Source organism: Dioscorea cayenensis, chromosome 20, assembly GCF_009730915.1.
Source record: "Dioscorea cayenensis subsp. rotundata cultivar TDr96_F1 chromosome 20, TDr96_F1_v2_PseudoChromosome.rev07_lg8_w22 25.fasta, whole genome shotgun sequence".
Classification (NCBI taxonomy): Eukaryota; Viridiplantae; Streptophyta; class Magnoliopsida; order Dioscoreales; family Dioscoreaceae; genus Dioscorea; species Dioscorea cayenensis.
Window position 1 is genome coordinate 17,803,909 of NC_052490.1, and position 21,971 is coordinate 17,825,879.

General features: G+C 42.3%; 1 non-coding gene across 1 annotated transcript; it reads left to right on the plus strand.

The window, feature by feature from the left end:
- The first annotated feature begins 18,346 nt into the window (after positions 1 to 18,346).
- LOC120252156 lies at positions 18,347 to 18,453 on the plus strand. Its single transcript, XR_005533701.1, has one exon. It is a non-coding gene; the product is annotated as a small nucleolar RNA R71 (small nucleolar RNA).
- The last annotated feature ends 3,518 nt before the right edge of the window (positions 18,454 to 21,971 follow it).

Consider the following 21,971-nt stretch of genomic DNA (forward strand, 5'->3'; position numbering starts at 1 on the left):
AAGGTGGCTTTCACATTTTCAAAGTGGTAGCTCTTTCTACTGGGGTTGTAGCTTTCACACATTCCATGAGATAGCTCTTTCTCTCATTAGGGTATAACTAGTATCTGAATTATGAGAGTAGCTTCATACATCATAGGTGGTAGCTCTTTCCACCCCAAATGAACAACTAAACACTTTTTTTAACAAAAGAAACAACTATAACTAGTCCCTTTAACATCAAACTTCAATTTCTAAAACAGTTTAAAGAGTAAGCAGTGCAACAAGTTTCAATCGAGCAAAAATTCCTAAAAATTCAAGTAAGAACTAGAGCATAAGAACAATCATTATTAAAAATCCTCCTAAACTCAATAGTACAAATATTGCAACTATGGTGAACCACCATTGGCTATGTGAACTTGTATAACAATCAAACTAATATAAAAGATATGTGTACTATGAAACTCCCCCCAACACTTAAATTGTACATTGTCCCCAATGTACACATGCAAGCTTATAATATATATCAATCAAGAACATATGTGTGGAGGAAGCAATCAAAACAATACTCCACTGACTTCTAGTGTTGCATTTGATGGAGCTAAATCCATGGGAGTGATGTTCCAACTGGTTGTGAAGCACACATGGCCAAGTGCCTAAGCACCTTAGCCGTGTCCATGACAAGCTCTCAATTCTCATACTGACAAGACCATCTACACGCCTACACGAGGAGATTCAGTAAAGCTCAATAAAACTAAAACAGCTCAAGTATATAAAAGATAAAACAATGAATACAACTCGAGACATCAAAACAAAAATAAGCACAGAAGGAAAGTCCTTTCTGAATAGTGCAAGTCTAACAACAAAACAAAATAAAGCAAAGAAAGAAATAAAAATGACAAATCAAGTGTTGGTGTCACGCTCGGGCTCTGCTATTGCTACTGGTGCTGATGCACTGGGTTATGGTGATGCTGGAGGAACTGGAGAAGTCCGCAGTCGTAGCGCCAATGGTGACCTCCCGTCTCGCTATTGCAACTGCTGTAAAATGTAAAAACGTGCCATGAACTCTGTGTACTGCGTGGCTTGCATTGCTCGGACCTCATCAATCTCTGGTTGGATCTCAACAATCTTCGTCCGTATCAACCCCATAGCACTCTCGAGCCTCTCAAAATGATCATAAGCTCGAGATGGTGAAAACGTGGGCACTGGGGGTGGATCCTCTTCCACCGGTGGTGTCTCAGTCTCACTCTACCACCGTTCCCATCAGGCAGCTCTTGATCGGGTATGATCAGTACATGCATTTCGCGCCCATACCTGTGAAGCATCCCCATCTGTCTAATCGTCTCTACACCCAAGGGGGGTCAGTATGCTTATTGTTTTAATCCCTCTATTAGCGTCTCGTACGCCCATACCAATGATGAGTCTAGTGATGTCTCAGAAATTCTGCTATTATGTAGCCAAGATGAATCAACTGTCACTGGACGATTGAATACAAGTAAAGAAGCTCCTGTTGGCTCAAAATGCCAGTGCTATCACCACGTTCGTTTACTGATTGGCTCAGGACGGCGTGCATATATCTATAACTCGGTTGAGATAAACAAGCAGCCTTCGACACCCCTAGTTCATATTAACCACAGCCACATAATCGACGACATGCACGTTGAGGAGTTAAGCTACCTGGGTAATCTGTAGGGAACTACTCATACTCCTCTATGGTAGTAAAGTCTTCATCATATAACCCCAATGAGATTGAGATTTGTGTGACACTCATACTATAATGACGCCCAAATACTCTGAGCTGTATTGTGTCACAACTATCAAAATTAGGGTACGATCTATCAAACTCAAATGATGCCAATACCTCTTGTGTCGGCATACGGATGGAAGGATCACGAATGGTGAGCAATCTACGCCAATTGCCCACAGCTAGCATTTCGTCAATCTCATCGGCCTTCTATATCTCCCACACACCACTAGAGCCCGGGAACCTTGTTTGACCAAACTTTATTTTGGACAAATGCTCAAACCGAAGCTGATTTTCGGGAATGTCAAACTCTATATGTTCAGGTTCAGGAGAGTGATCTTGGCGACGCTTACTGACTATTTTCTTTGTTCAAATACTGGAGGCCATTTCTGCATAATTTGGAAAAGAATTTATTCTGTTTAGTTAAGAAAATAAGTGTTGCAGGAATCCACACGGTCCTGAGGAATTTCCATGTGCCCGTGTGGATCCACAGGGCGTGAAAACCGCAAGGACCCCTTGCTGAAAATCCCCATATACACACCCCAGATTGCTTTTAAACTGATTGTGAAATCATGTCAATCATTTTTTAGCATAAAAATGAGTTATATTCATTCATTTAATCAAAGAAATCACAGAAAATTAAGTAATGACAAAAATAAGATTGAGAAGTAGGTTTACCGACAAGATGAAGTTCAAAATCTGTAAATCCGACGGGAATGCTCGAATTAAACTTCTCTAAACTAGCAGTGGAAAGGCGGGAGAGTGTAAGATAGTGTTCTCTGAGTGTTTGAACGTGTGAGAATGAGAAGAGATCAAAAGATATATGAAGAAAATCGCAGTCCTTATGATGTTTGCACATCCACACGGGCGTGTGGCACTTACCCACGCCCGTGTGCCAGCACATAAGAGCCCACAAGGGCAGACGCACGTCCCTGTGGTTTCTTTGTCCATCCTAAGAAAATTGTCTAAGTGTTTCCAGCACCCGTGCGGTGCGGAAATTGCCCACGGGTGTGGACACGTACAAGATCAGCGCACAGGGCATTCGCACGACCCTGTGTATTCTCGGGATGGAAAAGCACTCTTCTGAGAGATCCACATATGCGTGTGGAAATTAGCCACGCCAATGCATTTGTTACAGGATTACCCACATGGGCGAGTCAGGACTCGCCCCTGTGCGCTCTCGAGAAGAAAATTTCTAAATCTCTGCAGGAAGATGCACGCCCGTGTGGAAATTGCCCATGGGCGTGCGAGTGTCAAAAGGTCATTCACTGCGGCGCGTCCAAGCCCCTGTGCTTTCTCTCGATGAGCTCAGAGTGCAAATCCATGGGCGTGTTGAAATTCCACACGCCCGTGCATTTTCTCTAGATGATTTAAAAAATTATGCAGGCTCTGCAGAAAATTCCAGAACATGTTTACAAACTCAGAGCATGCCCTATTATGCAAACTATACCGGTGGAAAGCATGAGAATCTAGCTCAATCTACCAAATCTTAGCCAAGTCCACATGAAAACACACGTAAGCACTTTGAAAAATCCATGGAAAAGTCACGACAATAGCATTTTAAAAACATATAGACACCAACACTCATCACCTTATTTATGCAAACAACGATAAACACTAGAAAAAAACAATAAATGTGTGGGTTGCCTCCCAAGAAGCACTTGTTTATCGTCACTTAGCTTGACGTACCTTATTTTAACTCATGACGGTTTATGAAGGAAAAATACATCCTTATTGTCATTACCAACCTCTCCTTCATTCTTCATTCATCTAGCTCGTTTAAATGTAGCATTCTTTGTTCCACTGACTTGCTCAAATGAAAATTCATAGCCTTGATTGCCTAATATGCTTTATGCTCTAATTCCATAGGTAAATGACAGGATTTTCCATACACTAAATTGTAGGGAGTGGTCCCTATTGGGGTCTTGTACGTTGTTCTATGAGCCCAATGTGTATCGTCTTGCCGTTCTGACCAATCCCGCTTTCCTTATTCCACAGACTTGGTTAAAATCCTTTTGAGCTCCCTGTTTGTGACTTTCACTTGACCACTCATTTGCGGGTGATAGGGGGTAGCAAGACGGTAATGCACTTCATAGCGCTTCAACACTTTTGTGAGTTGTGAGTTGCAAAAATGGGTCCCTCGATCACTGATGATAATTCGTAGGGTCCCAAACCGAGTAAACAACCTCTTCAGAAATTTCAGCACCGTCCTAGCATCATTGGTTGGAAGAGCTTGAGCTTCCATCCATTTAGAAACATAATCAACTACCATCAGGATGTATTCATTACCATTGGACTTCGGAAATGGTCCCATGAAGTCAATTCCCCACACATCAAACACCTCACAAAATTGCATCCTATTTTGAGGCATCTCATCTATTCACGATAGGTTTCCAACCCTCTGACAACTGTCACATCGAAGAACAAACAGATGGGTATCCTGGAATAAAGTCAGGCAATAGAACCCAGCGGCCAAAACTTTCTCAGCGGTTCTGCTCAAATCATAATGTTCCCAATGGGTCCCGAATGACAATACACAATAATGCTCCAACCTTCCTCCCTAGACACACATCTTCGAACAACATAGTCAACACAAATATGGAACATGTAAGGATCATCCCAAAAATAGTTCTTCAAATCACTGAAAAACTTTTTCTTCTATTGAAAATTGAGGCCTTGTTTCAGTACCTTTTCGGACAAATAATTTGCAAAATTGACGAACCACGGAGTATCCTCTGACTCTGACTCCTGTACCGCATACAAATGTTCTTTAGGGAAAAAATCATTGATTTCCTTGCATGTCGGTTCTTGCCCCTCACAACCTTCTAATCTTGAAATATGATCTATAACTACATTTTCAGTTCCCCTCTTGTCTTTTATATCCATGTCGAATTCTTGTAACAATAAGATCCATCGAATCAATCTCGGCTTCGCATCAACCTTGTTTATGAGATAACGGAGTGTTGAGTTATCTGTAAATACTGTGACCCTCGATAGAATGAGATATGGTCTGAACTTGTCAAAAGCAAACACCACCGCTAACAACTCCTTTTAAGTGGTTGTATTATTCTCCTGAGCACTTGTGAGAGTCTTGCTAGCATAATAAATTGGTCAAAACTACTTATCTTTCTTTTATCCAAGAACTGCTCCCACAGCGTAATCACTTGTGTCACACATGAGCTCAAAGGGTTCATTCCAATCCCGTATTATCAAAATTGGTACTTGCACTAATCTCTCTTTTAACAAATTGAATGCACTTAGACAGTCATCCTCAAAATCAAAATGAGGATCTTTTTCTAGGAGTTTAGTCAATGGTTGAATGATCTTCGAAAAGTCCTTGATAAACCTTCTGTAAAAACCTGCATGCCCCAGGAAACTGTGGATCCCTTTTACATTTGTAGATGGAGGAAGCTTTTCGATCACCTCAATCTTTGCCTTATCCACCTCCTTACATTCTTAGGAAATCTTATGCAAAAGGACAATGCCTTCTTGGACCATGAAGTGACACTTCTCCCAATTGGGGATGAGGTTCGCTTCTTCACATCTCACTAGCACTCTATCCAAATTCTTTATGCATACATCGAAAGTGTCTCCAAATGCTGAAAAATCATCCATGAACACCTCCATAATGCCTTCCAGAAGATCATCAAAAATGGTGATCATGCAGCATTGGAATGTTGCTGGTGCATTACACAACCCGAAAGGCATTCTTTTATAAGAAAAAGTACCATAAGGGCAAGTAAATGTAGTCTTCTCATGATCTTCTAGAGCTACAGGGATTTGAAAGTATCCCGACATGCCATCAAGGAAGCAATAAAATTGATGCCCTGCTAATCTTTCCAACATCTGATCGATAAATGGCAATAGGAAATGATCTTTTCAAGTGGCATCATTTAATCTTCTATAATCAATGCAAACTCGTCATCCTATAACTGTCTTGGTTGGAATCAATTTATTCTTTTCATTTCTCAAAACTGTCATTCCCCCTTTTTTTGGAACCACTTGAGTTGGGCTCACCCATGCATTATCGGATATGGGGTAGATAATACCTGGATCTTGGAGCTTCACCACCTCTACCTTGATGACTTCCTTCATGTTCAGATTTAGTCTTCGCTACGGTTGAATCACAGATTTGTACTAAGCTTCCATTAAGATTTTATGACTACAAAAGTACAGATTTACGCCGCTGATGTCTGAAATCTTCCATGCAAAAGCCAACTTATGCCTTTTTAACATGCTAACAAGCTTGTCCTTTTGATACATAGACAATTTCGAAGCTATGATCACTCAATTGATGGACGTAACCTACTCTCCTTCAAGAAGGCATACTCCAAATGTCCTGGCATGATTTTAAGCTCCAGGTCTGGTGGTTCATCAATTGATGGACGTAACCTACTTTCCTCCAATCTGTCAATTTCCTCAAAATTGTTCGTCTCCTGCTCAAACTCATTCTTCCCTTCTTCCCCTTGTGAATGTGTTTCTGTATGGTCTTCAATGACTATCGATGCCTCTAATCCACAAATCTCCTTTCCTGACATCGACACACCCACAGAGAAAAGTTCCTGCCTTTGTTTCATGACAAGAGGAGTTAAACTGAGTGAGGATTCTCTCCAAAGTTTCTTCTAAGTGATCACTCATTAATACCAATGCAGATCTCTCAAACTGATCTAGCACACTATCTAATTCATAGTCCAGCTCTTGAATTCTGGCAATGTACTCTTCAACTGATTCTTCCACGGAATGGTGAATAGTGTATGGCTCTTGCAAGAAGTAGCACAGTGTGTCTTATACTGCAAACAATTGAACTTTTTATTCCACATTTTCAACCATTCCAGTGATAGTGTCGAATAACTCGGGCATATCAATCATTTTTTTTTTCTGTAATCAAGGAGAAAGAACAATTCAGAACAATGATAGAAAAGAAGATGTGAAATAGATTGAAGGAATAAATAGATAAGAAAACAAAGTGCAAAGTATATGTAACCGCCTACTCCCCGGCAACACCGTCAAAAACTTGAAAACGCCCCTGCGTATTGATAAGTGCTTGAGTAGACATATTTTGATATATGTTTTACATGCATTGAGCATCATTTTTACTGTGGTTTATGTCTCATATTGTGTATTTGGTGTTCTTTTATGCATATAGGTTGTGAATGCCTTGAAGAGTAAAAAGGAAGCAAAGATAGGCTATAAAGACACAATGTTGGGAGTTCTTGTTCAATTCAAGGATCAAGACACGAGAGCGGTTCATAAGCGTGGAGATGTGTGCCAACTTCCAAGAAGATTCAAGTCAATTCACTATTTGGAAGGGCACAAAGGCAGCCCACATCTTCATATTCCTTCTCTTTGTGAAGATTGCAAGACCTCTCAAAAGATACGTCGATGAAGAAAAGTTTTATAGCCTACCACATGGACGTGTGCCCGGGCATGTGGCCTTAAGAGAAGAGTGTTCGGATCGCGTTTTGTGAAAAGTACTGTAGCAATTTCACTATAGCCATACTGTAGCAAAATTGCTGTTCACGCGTCCGCGTGGAAATTTCTGCAGCCCACGTGGCCGCGTGGAAAATCCACACGGGTGCATGAGGGCACGTGACAGACGCGATCTAAGGCCTATAAATAGCCATTTTGCCCTATTCTTTGTCATCCTTTTGTGCGGCTCTTGATGGGTGAGACGGCTAGGGTTTGGAGAGGAGGTCTTTGCGGCTTTGGAGGCGCTTCGTCACCAACTTTGATCGATTCCTCCTCCGTCATAGCATCAAAGGAAGCCACCCGGTGAACCTAGCTCGGAGTGGGTCTTTCAAGGCGTCGAAGCTCTCCATCAAGGCCATCGGTTCATATATGAGGAGGTTTATTTCTATGGTTTTAATGTACTTTCATTCATTGATGGTGTGTTTTTGTATGTTGCTCCATGGAGAGCTAAAAACTCTAGAGGGTATTTGGGCTTGTGAACCCTAGGATTCTCATCTTTTTGTGGATTTGCTTAGTGTTTCTATTTAATCCGAGGTTTGATTAAGTTTTAATCTTGTATTCTCATTGCTTGCTTGTTTAATTAATCCTTGTGGTTGATTGGATTTGCATGATTTGTTACTTTGATGTGAGAGAGGTCTCCATTAGAGTTAGAACTTCAAGGTTAAAGAGGGTTGAGAGGGTGAGTCATGAGATAGTGGAGTGTCCCCTCTCCCTTCCGATTGAGTGTATTCTATCTCCGTTCCTTAAGCTCTATGCAACCATATTTGGTGTGAGGCGTGAGATTGAGAGATTTCTCCTGCGGGACCTTGTAGGGGGTTAGGATCCTTCGCTGGGGAATTAGGGTTTGGATTAATCTTTAGGAATCGGATACAACTCTTGGAATCCCTAGAGTGCTTTGCGAGTCATATGTGGTGTGAGGTGTTGAGATTGAGCGATTTCTCCACGGGACCTCGTGAGGGGACTAGTATCGGTGATCGGGAGGGTGGATCCGATTATATTTGGATTTTCCACGACTTAACTTACTCATCATAGAAACACTTTTGCTTATTCGGTGCCTAATACCTAAATCCTAGGGGAGCATTGCCCGAATACCCCACTTTTACTGATTGAGATCTCTATCCATTTTACCCTTGCATATTTGTCTCCGGTATTTATTTCTTTCCACATTAGATCACCACACCTTTCAATTTATCATTAGGTTAGAAAGCAGAGAAGAAGTTAGTACTAGTAGCCCTGTTTCCTGTGGATTCGACTACCCACTCACCGGGGTAATTATTACTTCGACACCCGTGCACTTGTGGTTTACACACATATTCGGACGCGTGTCACGTATATCCCTCAAGTGCATAGGTTTATCGAAGTAATAAATCCCAAATGAGTGGTGATAAGTGCTTGTGCGATAAGAATACGAAGTGTTCTTTCCTTGTGTTGAGCATTACTTTTCTCGGGTTTTAACGCTAATATGGGTGTATTTATATTACTTTTATGCAGGTAGGGTTGTGAGGCCGATTATGAGAGAAAGAAGCCAATGTGGGTCGTAATGCACTAATTTGGAGGAAATCTTGCTAAGGTTCAAACACAAAGACATAGGTCGGGTTCCAGATGCATGAATGTGTGTCAACCTCCTTGTACTCGAGTTAGCACAACTATTTGGAGGGGCACAAGGGCAGTCACATTCAAGCATTTCGACTTGTACATATAGAACAAGATCTCCATCAACGTGTATGTTATTAAAGAAGCAAGGTGATCCATGACGTAAATGTGTGCCCGTTTGCGTTACCTCGATGAAAGTATGGATTCGGTAGTATTTCAGGCCGGTACTGTAGCAGGGTATTGTAGAAAACAATGTAGCAAAATACCGCAGTAGCACTATTTACAACTGGGCGAGAAAACAGGAAAATAAAGAATCCACACGGGCGAGTGGAAATTCCACACGCTTGTGTGAAAATTCCACGGGGGCGGCCACATGGGAGTGTGGATTCACGATTTCAGCACTTTAAAAGCCGATTTCAGCCCCAATTTCAGCATTCTTTTCTCCATCTTTTTCCCAACTTGAGAGAGGGCGGCAACTAGGGTTTGACAAGTATTGGCTAGGGCTTTGGAGAGGTTCTATGGCTCTGACATCACGCACCGTTTGGAAGAAGGTTAGTGGGAGATCTTTCATCAGCACCGATTCGGCAAGGTGTATCTTTGGCTGGACAAAGGGACCCTTGCGCTGAGTAGAGGACTCTCCAGAAGACCATCACCACGACTAATGAGGGGGTTTTCTATTTATGGTTTGTTTTTACATTCGATTTCATTGATTGTATTCATCTCCATGGAGAGCTAAACCCTAGTGGGTACTTGAGTATTTGTGAACCCTAGGATGTATTCGTTTCATTGAATCTATTTATTATGCTTTCAATTAATTGATGTTTATTGTGAGTTCCAATCTTGGAGACTTGATTGTATGAATACTCCCCTAGAGTGACGCTATGGTTGAGAGTTCTTGTTGGTAACTCTTGTGAGTGAGTGACACACCATGAGAGTTAGATAAAGCTAGATTGGAGAGGGTTGAGAGGGTGAGTCGAGAGGTAGCGGAGCATCCCCTTTCCCCTCCGGTGTGATCTATCCTACCTCCGTGTTCCAAGAGTTCTTTGCGGCCATAGTAGAGTGAATGGATTAAGGGATGTCTTTCCCCTGGGGCTTAGTTGCGAGTGCAACAGAGTGAAGCGCTGAAGTAATTTTAGCACTTATGGCTTAATTGTGGCTGGGGATCTTCCATCTGGAACAAAGTGTTAGGTCTATACATAGGAATAGGGTTTATCACTTGGAATTCCTAGAGCTCGTTGCAATTCTATGCGAGTGCGAGGTTGAGAGGTTATTCAATCTCTCCTCCGGGACATGTATAGAGTTAGGCATGGTTGACCTTAGATTTGGGATCATGTAATTAAGGATTTCCAAGACTCATTGTTGTATTAATTAGAAAGTTTAATAAAGGGTTTTTGCACTTGAAACGATTGTCCTAGCCAGATCAATATCTGGGTACCCCATCTTTATCGATTGCCTTATCTTCTCCTTTATTTGTGCTTTCTATCTTGTTGCTTTTATTTTTGTTATTTCATATTTTGTCACACTTATCACTATTCATCTTCCACATTAGTTAAGAAACAACTTAAGCGTATTTATTCCCTACTATTTGTGGATACGATACCCACTCATCTGGGATTATTACTTCGACACCCGTGCACTTGCGGTTTACATGCATATACGGATGTGTCATGTTTTTGGCGCCGTTGCAGGGAAGTAGGCGTTTAGTGATACTTTGCACTTTGTTTTCTTAGCTATTCATTCATTCTATTTCATATTTTCTTTCTTATTATCCTTCGAATTATTCTTTTTTTAGTCACGAAATGATTGAAAATACCCGAGGTTATTTGACACTATCACGAGGGAATGGTTGAAAATGTGAAACAAAAGGTTAAATTGTTTGCAGTATAGGATACACCGTGTCGTTTCTTGCAAGAGTCATATAATATTCAACGAGCCCATAGAAGAATCGGGTTGAAGATTATATTGCTAGAATTCAGAACGAAAATCTGAATTAGATAATGTGTTAGATCGGGTTTGAGAGATCGCATTGTGATCAATGAATGATCACTTAGGGGAAAATGCGGAGAGGGTCCTAGCTTAATTTGATTCATCTTATCATGAACAAAAGCGGGAACTTTTTCTCTTTTGGTGTGTCGATGTCGGGAGGGTAGAGTTGTTGAATGGAAGTATTGTTTTGATGTAGAAGACCACACAAAAGTACATTTACAAGTACAAGAAGGGGAGAATGATTGCGAAACATGAGGCGAAGGATTTTTGAGGGAGGCGATAAATTAAAGAAGGGTAGGCTGCGCCCTTCGATTGATGAACCACCAGAACTTGAGCTTAAAACCTGACAATGCTCCCCACAAATGCACAGGGTTGTCGAGTAATAAATCGGTGAGTGGGGGTATCGTATCCATCGGGAAAAGGGAATAAAATACTTAATTTGTTTCTTAACTATATGAAAGATGAATAGTAATATATGTGACAAGATTCAATTCTCATAAGTAAAGCAACCCGAAAGAGAGCAAAAAGTAAAAGGAGAAGGTAAGGCAATCGATAAAGATGGGGTACTCGGGTATCGATCCTCCTAGGAAAAATCATTTCAAGTGCAAAAACTCTCTATTATGCTTCTTAACTAATGCAATGGTGAGGCAGGGGACATCCTTTTAATGCATGGTCCAGAATCTAGGGTTAACCAAGCCTAATCCTCTACATGTCCCGGAGGAGAGGTTGAACAACCTCTCAACCTCGCACTCATAAGAAGGATTGCATTGAGCTCTGGGGATTCAAGTGATAAATCTCTTCCTAATTGTAGACCCTAACCGTTTTGGTCCAGAAGAAAGGTCCCTAACCACAATTAAGCCCTAGATGCTAAAATCACCTCAACACTTCACTTCATTGCACGCGTAACTAAGCCCCGATGAGAGATGGCGATGAGCGATGTCGAGCTATAGAACCTCTCCGAATCCCTAGCTAATACCTCTAAAAACCCTAGCCGCAGACCCTCTCTCAAGTTGGGAAAAAGATTAAGAAAAGAATGTTGAAATCGGGGCTGAAATCGGCCTTAAATAGGGTTGGAATCGGGATTCCACAGCCCCTATGGATATTCCACAGGGGCACTGTGGAATAAAGCGCTGCAGGCGTGTGGAATTTCCACATGCTATGTGGCTCCTCGATTTTGCTCCTTTTTTTCGACCTGCTTTGTGAGCGATGCACGATGCCATCCCGAAATACTCCCGAATCCATGCTTTCATTCGAGTAGCGTAGCGGGCACTGCGTTCACATCATAGATCATCTTGATTCTTTAATAAATGGTCACGTTGGTAGAGATCTTGCTAAATATGCACAAGCCGGAATACTGGGATGTAACTGCCTTCGTGCCCCTCTGAATCATTGCCTTAGCTTCAGTACAAGGAGGTTGGCATACATTCTAGCATTCTAAACTCGACTCACGTCTCTGCGTTTGAGCCTTCTCAAGATCTCTTGCAAATAATGCGTAAAATGATCTACAATGGCTTTTTTCACAAATAATCGGCCTCACAACCCAACCTATATAAAAGTACATAAATACACACGTATTAGCGCTAAAAACCTAGCAAAAAGTAATGCCCATCATAAGGAAAGAGCGCTCGCATTCTTATCGCACAAGCACTTATTTAACTCCCCCACATTTAAGCTTTTGCTTGTCCTCAAGCAAAAATTAAAACATTCTATGCGTAGATGAAAGCACTATTGGAAGTGCTCGGCCTTAGGTTCACCAAATCATGCAAAGACAACATTCTAATAGTAAAGGAAAATTTCAACACTAAATACGAAAGAATCAATGCTCTAGCTAAAAACTTGAATAAAAAAGGACAATATACCCGAAGTCGTGTAAGTGTGTGAACTCACTCAGGTCAACCCAAAGTATACTCCTCAAAGTTCTAGGTATAACGGACTTATTTATCTACAAAGAGTACCAAATATTTCAAAAAGGGTAGTAGCTTCACACATCCTCTAAGGTAACCATTTCCAAAGTGGCCGCTAAAGTGGCTTTCACACTTTCGAGGTGGTAGCTCTTCCTACCGGGGTGGTAGCTTTAACACATCCCATGAGATAGCTCTTTCTCTCAATAAGGCATAGCTAGTATCCGACTTATGAGAGTAGCTTCATACATCATGGGTGGTAGCTCTTTCCACCCAACAAGCAAAATTAAATGATAAAAACACTTTGTTCTTTCTTTCATTTCCCTTTTTTTTATTTTATAAAGCAACACAAGAAACAAGGCTAAAACTGGTCCCTTTAACCTTAGACTTGAGTTGCCAAAAGAGTTTAAAGAGTGAGAAGTGCACAAAATGTTATTCGGGCAAAAATTCCTAAAAATTCAAGCAAGAACTAAAGCATGAGAACATTCAATGTTAAAAATTCTCCTAAACTCAAGAATACCATCATTGCAACTAAGGTGAACCGCCATTGGCTATGTGAGCATATATATCAATCAGAATAGTGTAAAAGATGTCTGCACTATGAAACTACTCCCTCCACCCCCACTCTTCAGTTGTACATTGACCTCAATGTACAAATGCAAGCTCACTTATAATGTATATCAATCAAGGGAGAAGCAATCAAATTAATACTCCCCTAACTCCTAGTGTTGCATTTGATGAAGCTAAATCCTTGGGGGTGATGTTCCAACAGGTTGTGAGGCACACACGGCCAAGTGCCGAAGCACCTTGGCCGTGTCTATGACAAGTTCTCAATTCCCATGATGACAAGACCATCTGCACTCATGCATGAGGGGATTCAGTAGAGCTCAATAAAAGAAAAACAAAACTCGAGTATATATAAGATAGAGCAAGAAATACAACTCAAGACAACAAAATGAAAAATAAGCTCATAAGGAAAGTCCTTTTCTAAGGATAACATGTCCAAAATAGAATGCAAGTAGAAGTAAAATAAAAGCAAGTCAGGTGTCGGCGCTATGATCTGGCTACTCTGCTGCTAGTGTTGGATCAGAAGATGCTGGTGGGTCCCATGATGGTGATGCAGGGGGTGTCTGGGAGGTACATGGTCATAGTACAAAAGGTGCAGCAGCATCTCTTTGAAGGATCTGATGTAAAGCGTCGAAATGCGCCATGAACTCTGTGAATTGTGCGGTCTGTGTCGCGCGCACCTCTGCTATCTCCGCTCGTGCCTCAGTGATCTCTGCCAATACTACCGCAACGGCACTCTCTAGCCTTTCAAAATGATCATGGGTTCAAGATGGTGAGAACATATGTACCGGGGGTAGGTCCTCTGTCACCGGAGGTGCGTCAGTCTCCATCGGCATCGGCTGAGGCTCGGGGGCAGGCTGAGAAGCCTCTACATCATCACCCTCATCCTCAGCCATCTATGGAGTGGGTAAAACCAAGGCATATACCCGCGTCCATACTTGGCAGATCATACCCATCAATCTCGTCATCTCCAGACTCAGGGGAGCAGGAGTACTCGTCCTCTCGGCCCCGCGAATCGCGTCCAAGAGGCCCCTGCCCATGACTAGCCTCGTAATGTAGGGGCTCGAGAAGATCACTTCTAATCTAGCATAATGCCCCTGATGATAAATGTACTCTGCAAGGATGTGCCCCAGATGAATCGGTATGCGCTGCACCATCGAATACAAATATAACAGCACCTGCCGGCTCAGAACACCTGTGATGTCACTACGGCCATTCACCAACCTAATCATAATGGCGTGTAAGTATCGGTAGGTAGGTCGAGAAAGGCACGTGGCCTTGGACACCCCCGGCTCATACTGACCCTGACCACACAGCACTCGGTAGGCTCTCTGAGTGGTCAAAGCTCCATGATAATCAGTCGGTAGCTGAGAATACTCCTCAGTGTTTGTGAATGCCTCCTCGTATAGCCCAAGCTAGACTGAGAACTGCGTGATGCTCATGCAGTAGTGATGTCCAAACGCTCTGAACTGGATGGAGTCCATGCAGTCGAATCTCTCATATGATCGATCGAACTCAAATGACGACATCACCTCCAGTGTGAGCTCACGGATGACTAGCTCTCTAGTCGTCAACAACTGACTCCACCACCTACTAAAACAAGGTCCTCGACCTCTTCAACAAATTCATCCCAATGCCGTAACTCTAGGAGTATGCTACTGTCCAGATACCGAGTCTGTCCGAACCGAAGTCTCGACAGACGCGCAAAATGAGCCTAATGCTCGGGAATAGCAAAACTCATGCCCTTGAACTCGGAGGATGACTCCCGCGGCCGTTTCTCTGTTTGCTTCTTTGGCCTAGGTGCCATATCCTGTAAATTTTCAATGGAATTAATCAAACAAGCTTGATAAATGATGCTGCAGAAATCCACATGGTCGTGGGGAATTTCCGCACGCCCGTGTGGATCCGCAGGGCGTGAAGAACCGCACGGCCACTCCTCAAAAGGCTAACAAAACACCTCTAAAACTCTTCTAATTTCTTTCTAAGCATGCTCTTACACTCTAATTGCAAAAACGAAGCATTCTTAGAAAGTTCATCGTTTAAAAACAAGAATTGATAAAGAAAATCAAAAGTAGGGCTTACCGACGAATTGAGATGAGGAGAATAGGAATAGGCTGGAAAACCAAGTAAAAATCCTCCAAAATCGGCAGTATGAGGTTAGAAACTAATGCTAGAGTATTCGGAAGAACGTGGAGAGGGTGTGGGTGAAGAGAAACAAGTCTTCTTTAAAAAAGAACTCACTCTCCATGGACTTCTCTGTATATCCGCACGGGCGTGCGGAAATTCCACACGCCCGTGTGTCTCCACAGTGGAGAGCCACCGAGGTAGACGCACGCCCCTGGGTACTCTCGGGATAGCTCTTGCTGTCTCTGAAAATGCTCACACGGGCGTGTGGAAATTACCCACGGCCGTGCATCCGACCCACAGGGGAAGGCGCACGCCACTGTGCGCTCTCTGTCAAACCGAGAGAAATCACCAAGTGTTTCGTACGCCCGTGCAGAAATTCTGCACGGCCGTGGACAATCACAGGCCCAACTCACAGGGGCATTCGCACGCCCCTGTGCGCTCTTGGGATGGAGAAGGGATCGTCTGCAGAAATCCACACGGGCGTGCGGAAAATACCCACGCCCGTGCATTGGTCAGAAGGTTTCCCACAGGGGCGAATCCACGCAGCTGTGTGCTCTTAGAAAAAATTCCCAGGTTTCTACAGAACAAAGCACGCCCGTGCGGTAATTCTGCACGGCCGTGCGATAATCGCAAGGTAGGTCAGAGGGGCGAGTGCACGCCCCTGTGCCTTCTCTGGATGAGCTCGCAATACAACCCCACCGGCGTGTGGAAATTTCACACTCCCGTGCATTTTCTCTGGATGACTTGACAAACTTTGCAGGCTCTGCAAAAATTTTCTGAACTAGTTTACACATTTAGAGCCTGCTCTTTTATGCAATAATTACCAGCGAAAAACTATAGAAACAAGCTCAAACGAATAAATCTTTGGCAAATCCACATGAAAACACACGATGACAAAGAAATCAACCGAAATGAACTCAGCACAAGCATTTAAACATTAAGACACCAACACTTGACAAATTATTCATGCAAAACGAAACTATAATTGGGAAAAACGGTTAACACTTGGGTTACCTCCCGAGAAGTGCTTGTTTAACGTCACTAAGCTTGACGTATCTCGTCTTACCTCATGGGGGGTCATAGATGAAAGTTGCCCTCTTACCCATGGCTTGAAAGCATGATGAGCAAAGTCTCTTGAGAGTAGAGGGTGAAATGTCGGGCTTGGGACTATCTAGAAACGGTTCACCGTTCGGTTCGATTATACCTCTAACAGTCTTGGAGTGTTTCAAGTGGCGTCTCCGTGCCCTCTTCATCTTCCAGAGCACACTCTTTAAGATCCCCGGGGTAGACAGTTCTTCTTCAGTCGAACCAAGTATCATTACTTCTTTGATTTCCTCCTCTTGATCGAATAAACCTTCATACGGGTCCGGATTGAACATTTCCTGCATCTATTCATCAATAATCTCATCAGTAGTGTCTAGAAAGTACAAAGTATCATCAAAGTCAAGAGAATGTTGCATGGCTTCAGCAAGGCAGTATGTGAGCTTGTCATCTCCGACTCTCAAAGTTAGCTCCCCGCCATCCATGTCAATCAATACTTTGGAAGTCCGCAAGAATGGTCTCCCAAGTATCAAGGGTACATCCCCATCCTCATCAACGTCTAGCACTACAAAGTCAACAGGAAAAATGTACCCTTCTACCATGACAAGCACGTCTTCAATAATGCCCTTCGGATGTCATACCGTTCGGTCCGCCAATTGCAAATTCATCTGAGTGAGCCTTGGCTCACCCAAGCCTAGCTTTTGAAAGAAAGTGTATGGCATGACGTTGAGGCTAGCCCTGAATCCGCCAATGCCATTTTTTCACCTAGATTGCCAATATTACACAGAATGATGAAGCTACCTGGGTCTTTCTTCTTATTCGGCATGTTCTTTTGCAACACCACTGAGCAAGATGCATCTAATATCACTAAAGTACTCTCCTCCAACTTCCTCTTGTTAGTCAACAAGTCTTTCAAGAATTTCGCATACTTAGGCATTTGAGCTAATACCTCAACAAAAGGAATATTGATGTGGAGTTGCTTGAACAAGCTCAGGAACTTCTTGTACTGTTCATCCCCTTGGTCATTCTTCAATCTAGAGGGATAAGGGATTCTCGGCTTGAAAGGTTGAGTTGCCACCTCCTTTTCTTTGCTTGTTCCTTCTTCAACCTCTATAACCTCGAGTGCGTGTTCTTTTGGCTTCTCACCGAGAACAATACTTTTAACCTCATGACCACTTCTCAAAGTGATCACCTTCACATGCTCTTTAGGGTTGGTCTCGGTATTGCTCGGTAAGCTTCCATGTGGCCTTTCCTAGAGAGACTTTGCAATCTGCCTTACCTGATTTTCAAGGTTATGCAAAGATGCGGTGTGATTGCGAAGTGTAGCCTCAGCTGATTCAAACCTTGTATTTGAAGATTCCAAAAATCTAGTCAAGGAATTCTCCAAATCACTCATTCGGGTTTCCAAACCTGAAACTTTGTTTTCCACGTTCGGGGCATGTTGTTGGAAACCCGGTGGCCTCATGGCCTTTTGTGGACCTTGGTTGATCCACGAGAAATTAGGATGATTCCTCCAACCTAGATTGTAGGTATTGCTATATGGGTTTCCTTGAGTCCTCATGCCATTCCCTACAAAATCGACGTTCTCAAAAGAAGATGCATCACCAATAGAGATCGGGCAATCAGAGAGAGCATGTCCTCTACCACACCCGGTGCAAGTACTCACCGCCGCCACTCTGTTTGAAGTTAGAAGATCTAACTTCTAACTGAAATTTTCCACTTGCGCCGCCAATGAAGTTACTGCATCTATCTCATGAAGAAAGGCCACTTTTTTTCCTCTCTGGCATTCCATTCGTAGCAGTTTAAACCCATTTCATCAATAAGTTGACGGGCCTCATCGGGGGTCTTGCTACCTAAGGTACATCATGCTGCCGTATCCAAGAGTTGTCTTGTACTCGGATTCAACCCATTGTAAAAATTCTGAACAATCATCCACTCCAGGAATCCGTGTTGTGGGCACTTTCTCAGGAGCTCCTTGAACCTTTCCCATGTCTTGAATAGAGACTCCAATTCCGACTGTACAAAGGATGAGATCTAATTCCTAAGCTTTGCGATTTTTCCGAGAGGGAAAACAACGGGATAGAAAAAAACTTCTACCATCTCCTCCCATGTAGTAATCGAAGCTCTAGGTAATGAGTGTAGCCACCGCTTTCTCTCTCTTTTAGGGAAAAATGGGAAGGCTCTCAACTTGATGGCATAATCCGTCACCCCGTTTATCTTAAGCATATCACACACCTCGAGAAAGTTCTCTATGTGACTGTTTGGATCCTCATCGGCCAAACCATTGAACTGTGCGGATTGCTGCAACATGTGGATGACTGTTGCCTTTAGCTCGAAATTCTGAGCTGTAATTGGGGGTTACACAATACTCGATTGTGTGCCCAAAATTGATGGTCTAGTATAATCAGAGAGTATCCTCTGCTGCTCATTCTGTTATACCATATTATTTGACCCTTCAACTTCCAAATCAGCTAGATTAGATTGTTCTTCAACAGGTCATTTCCCTTTTCTTCTAAGTGTTTTTTCAAGCTCGGGATCTCCTTCAATCAATATTGAGGGGTTCCCTCACGTCATCAACCTGAAGCTGCACAAAGGAAAGAAAACAAATCAGAATGATGATAGAGAAGAAAATGTGAAATAGAATGGATAAAGGAATAGATAAGGAAACAAAAGTGCAAAGTATCTCTAAATGCCTATTCCCTGGCAACAGCGCCAAAAACATGACAATGCTCCCCGCAAGTGCACGGGGTTATCGAAGTAATAAATCCCAGGTGAGTGGGGTATCGTATCCACAGGGAAAAGGGAATACAAATACTTAATTTGTTTCTTAACTATATGAAAGATGAATAGTAATATATATGACAAGATTCAATTCTCAGAAGTAAAGCAACCCGAAAGAGAGCAAAAGTAAAGGAGAATATAAGGCAATCGATAAAAATGGGGTACCCGGGTATCGATCCGTCTACAAAAATTGTTTCAAGTGCAAGAACTCTCTATTATGCTTCTTAACTAATGCAATGGTGAGTCAGGGACATCCTCTTAATGCATGGTCCAGAATCTAGGGTTAACCAAGCCTAATCCTCTACATGTCCTGGAGGAGAGGTTGAACAACCTCTCAACCTCGCACTCGTAAGAAGGATTGCATTGAGCTCTGAGGGATTCCAAGTGATAAATCTCTTCCTAATTGTAGACCTAACCCTTTGGTCCAGAAGAAAGGTCCCTAACGACAATTAAGCCCGAGATGCTAAAATCACCTCAACGCTTCACTCCGTTACACTCACAATGAAGCCCCAGCATAGGGTCATCCCTTAGCTCATTCACTCTATTATGGCGGCAAAGAACTCGAGGAATGGAGGTAGAATCTATTACACTGGAGGGGAAAAGGGGACGCTCCTGTATCTCCCGACTCGCCCTCTCAACCCTTTCCAATGAAGCTTTGTCTAACTCTCGTGGTGTGTCACTCACTCACAATGGTTACCACATGAACTCTCAACCCTAGTGTCACTCTAGGGGAAATGTTCATACAATCAAGCATTCAAGGTTGGAACTCACAATAAACATCAATTAATTGAAAGCATGATAAAGAGATTCAATGAAACTAATACATCCTAGGGTTCACAAATACCCAAGTACCCACTAGGGGTTTAGCTTTCCATGGAGCACAATACAAACGATAATTAAATCAAATGTAAAGAAAACAATCCATTGGAAAAACCACCTTTATAGTCATGGCGGTGGTCTTGTGGAGAGTCCTCTACTTGTTGCAAGATCCACTTATCCGGTATATGATACGCCTCGCCGAATCAATCCAACAGAGGCTCCCTTACCAACATTCTTCCAAAGAGATGATGATGTTGAAGCCGTAGAACCTCTCCAAATCCCTAGCTAATACCTCCCAAAACCCTAGCCGCAGTCCTCTCTCAAGTTGGGAAAAAGATGGAGAAAAGAATGTTGAAATCGGGGCTGAAATCGGCCTTAAATAAGGCTGGAATCAGGATTCCACACGCCACTGTGGATATTCCACACGGGCCTGTGGAATAAACGCACAGGCATGTGAAATTTCCACACGCCCGTGTGGCTCCTCTATTTTCTTCCTTCTTCGGCCCGAAATACTCCCGAATCCATGCTTTCATCGAGTTAACGTAAACAGGCACACGTTTACATCATAGATCGTCTTGGTTCTATAATAAATGGTCACGTTTATGGAGATCTTGCTAAATATGCATAAGCCAGAATACCGGGATATAACTGCCTTCGTGTCACACCAAATCATTGCCTTAGCTTCAGTACAAGAAGGTTATCATACATTCTAGCATTCTAAACTCGACTCATGTCTCTCCATTTGAGCCTTCTCAAGATCTCCTCCAAATAACGCGTAAAACGATCTACAATGGTTTCTTTCACAAATAATCGGCCTCACAACCCAACCTGCATAAAAGTACACAAATGCACTTGTATTAGCGCAAAAACCTGGCAAAAGTAATGCCTATCATAAGGAAAGAACGCTTCGCCTTCTTATCGCACAAGCACTTATCAAAACCTTACCAGTGCATTTAGAGTATGCCTTCCTGATGGAAGAATAGGTAGACTCGCTTGAGGTGCCATATCTGCAATAAATGGAGAAGAAATGATCAAATAAGTTCAGAAACAACATACTGCAGAATTACGCAGCGACTTGTGGAAATTGCCCACGCCCACGTGGATCTGTGGGGTGTGAAAACCGTACGGTTCAATGTGAATTCTCCAAAAAATATAACCTCTAACCATGTTTAAACACTTTCTAAACATGCATAAACCATTATAAAGTGAAAATTAGTGCAACTCAAGACTTTTAATCCACTAAAAACAAGAAATGGCAAATAGAAGATAAATTAAGAGGTTTACCGATGAAATGGGTATGAACACTTTGAATTCGGAATGAAAATTTTCTGAAAAACCCTCTAAAATAGCGGTGAGAGGCCAGGAAACTAATCAAGAGCAGTTTTCGGATGGTTAGAAGTGAAGAAGAGGAGAATTCACAAAGATTTTAAAGAAAAACTCGCGTCTCTTGGAATTTTGTGCATCCACAATGGCGTGTGAAAATTACCCACTCCTGTGCGCCTCCACAGGAGAGCTTCACAGGGGCAGATGCACACCCCTGTGCGCTCTCGGGAAACCCTCACTTCTAGGATTAGGGTTTTGGTTAAAAAATATGATTAGGGTTTTGGTTAAAAAATATGAGACATTACGAAAAGAAAAACATACAATTATTGTTTTGATTAAAAAATAGCAGACATTTCCATAAGAAAACATAATATTAATGTTTTGAATAAAATAAGTGGCATTCCGAAAAGAAAACATTGGATTATTTTTTATCAAAAATAATAGTCATTACAAAAAGAAAATATTGTATTAGGATTTTGCCTAAAAATTAGCAGAGATTCCTAAACCAAAAGATAGGAATTGCCTTTTGATTCAAAGAAAAGAGACATTCTGAAAACAAAACAAAGGATTTGGATTTAGATTCAAAACTAAAAAATCGGAGATATTCCAAAAAAAAACATAGGGTTATGATTTTGGTTCAAAAT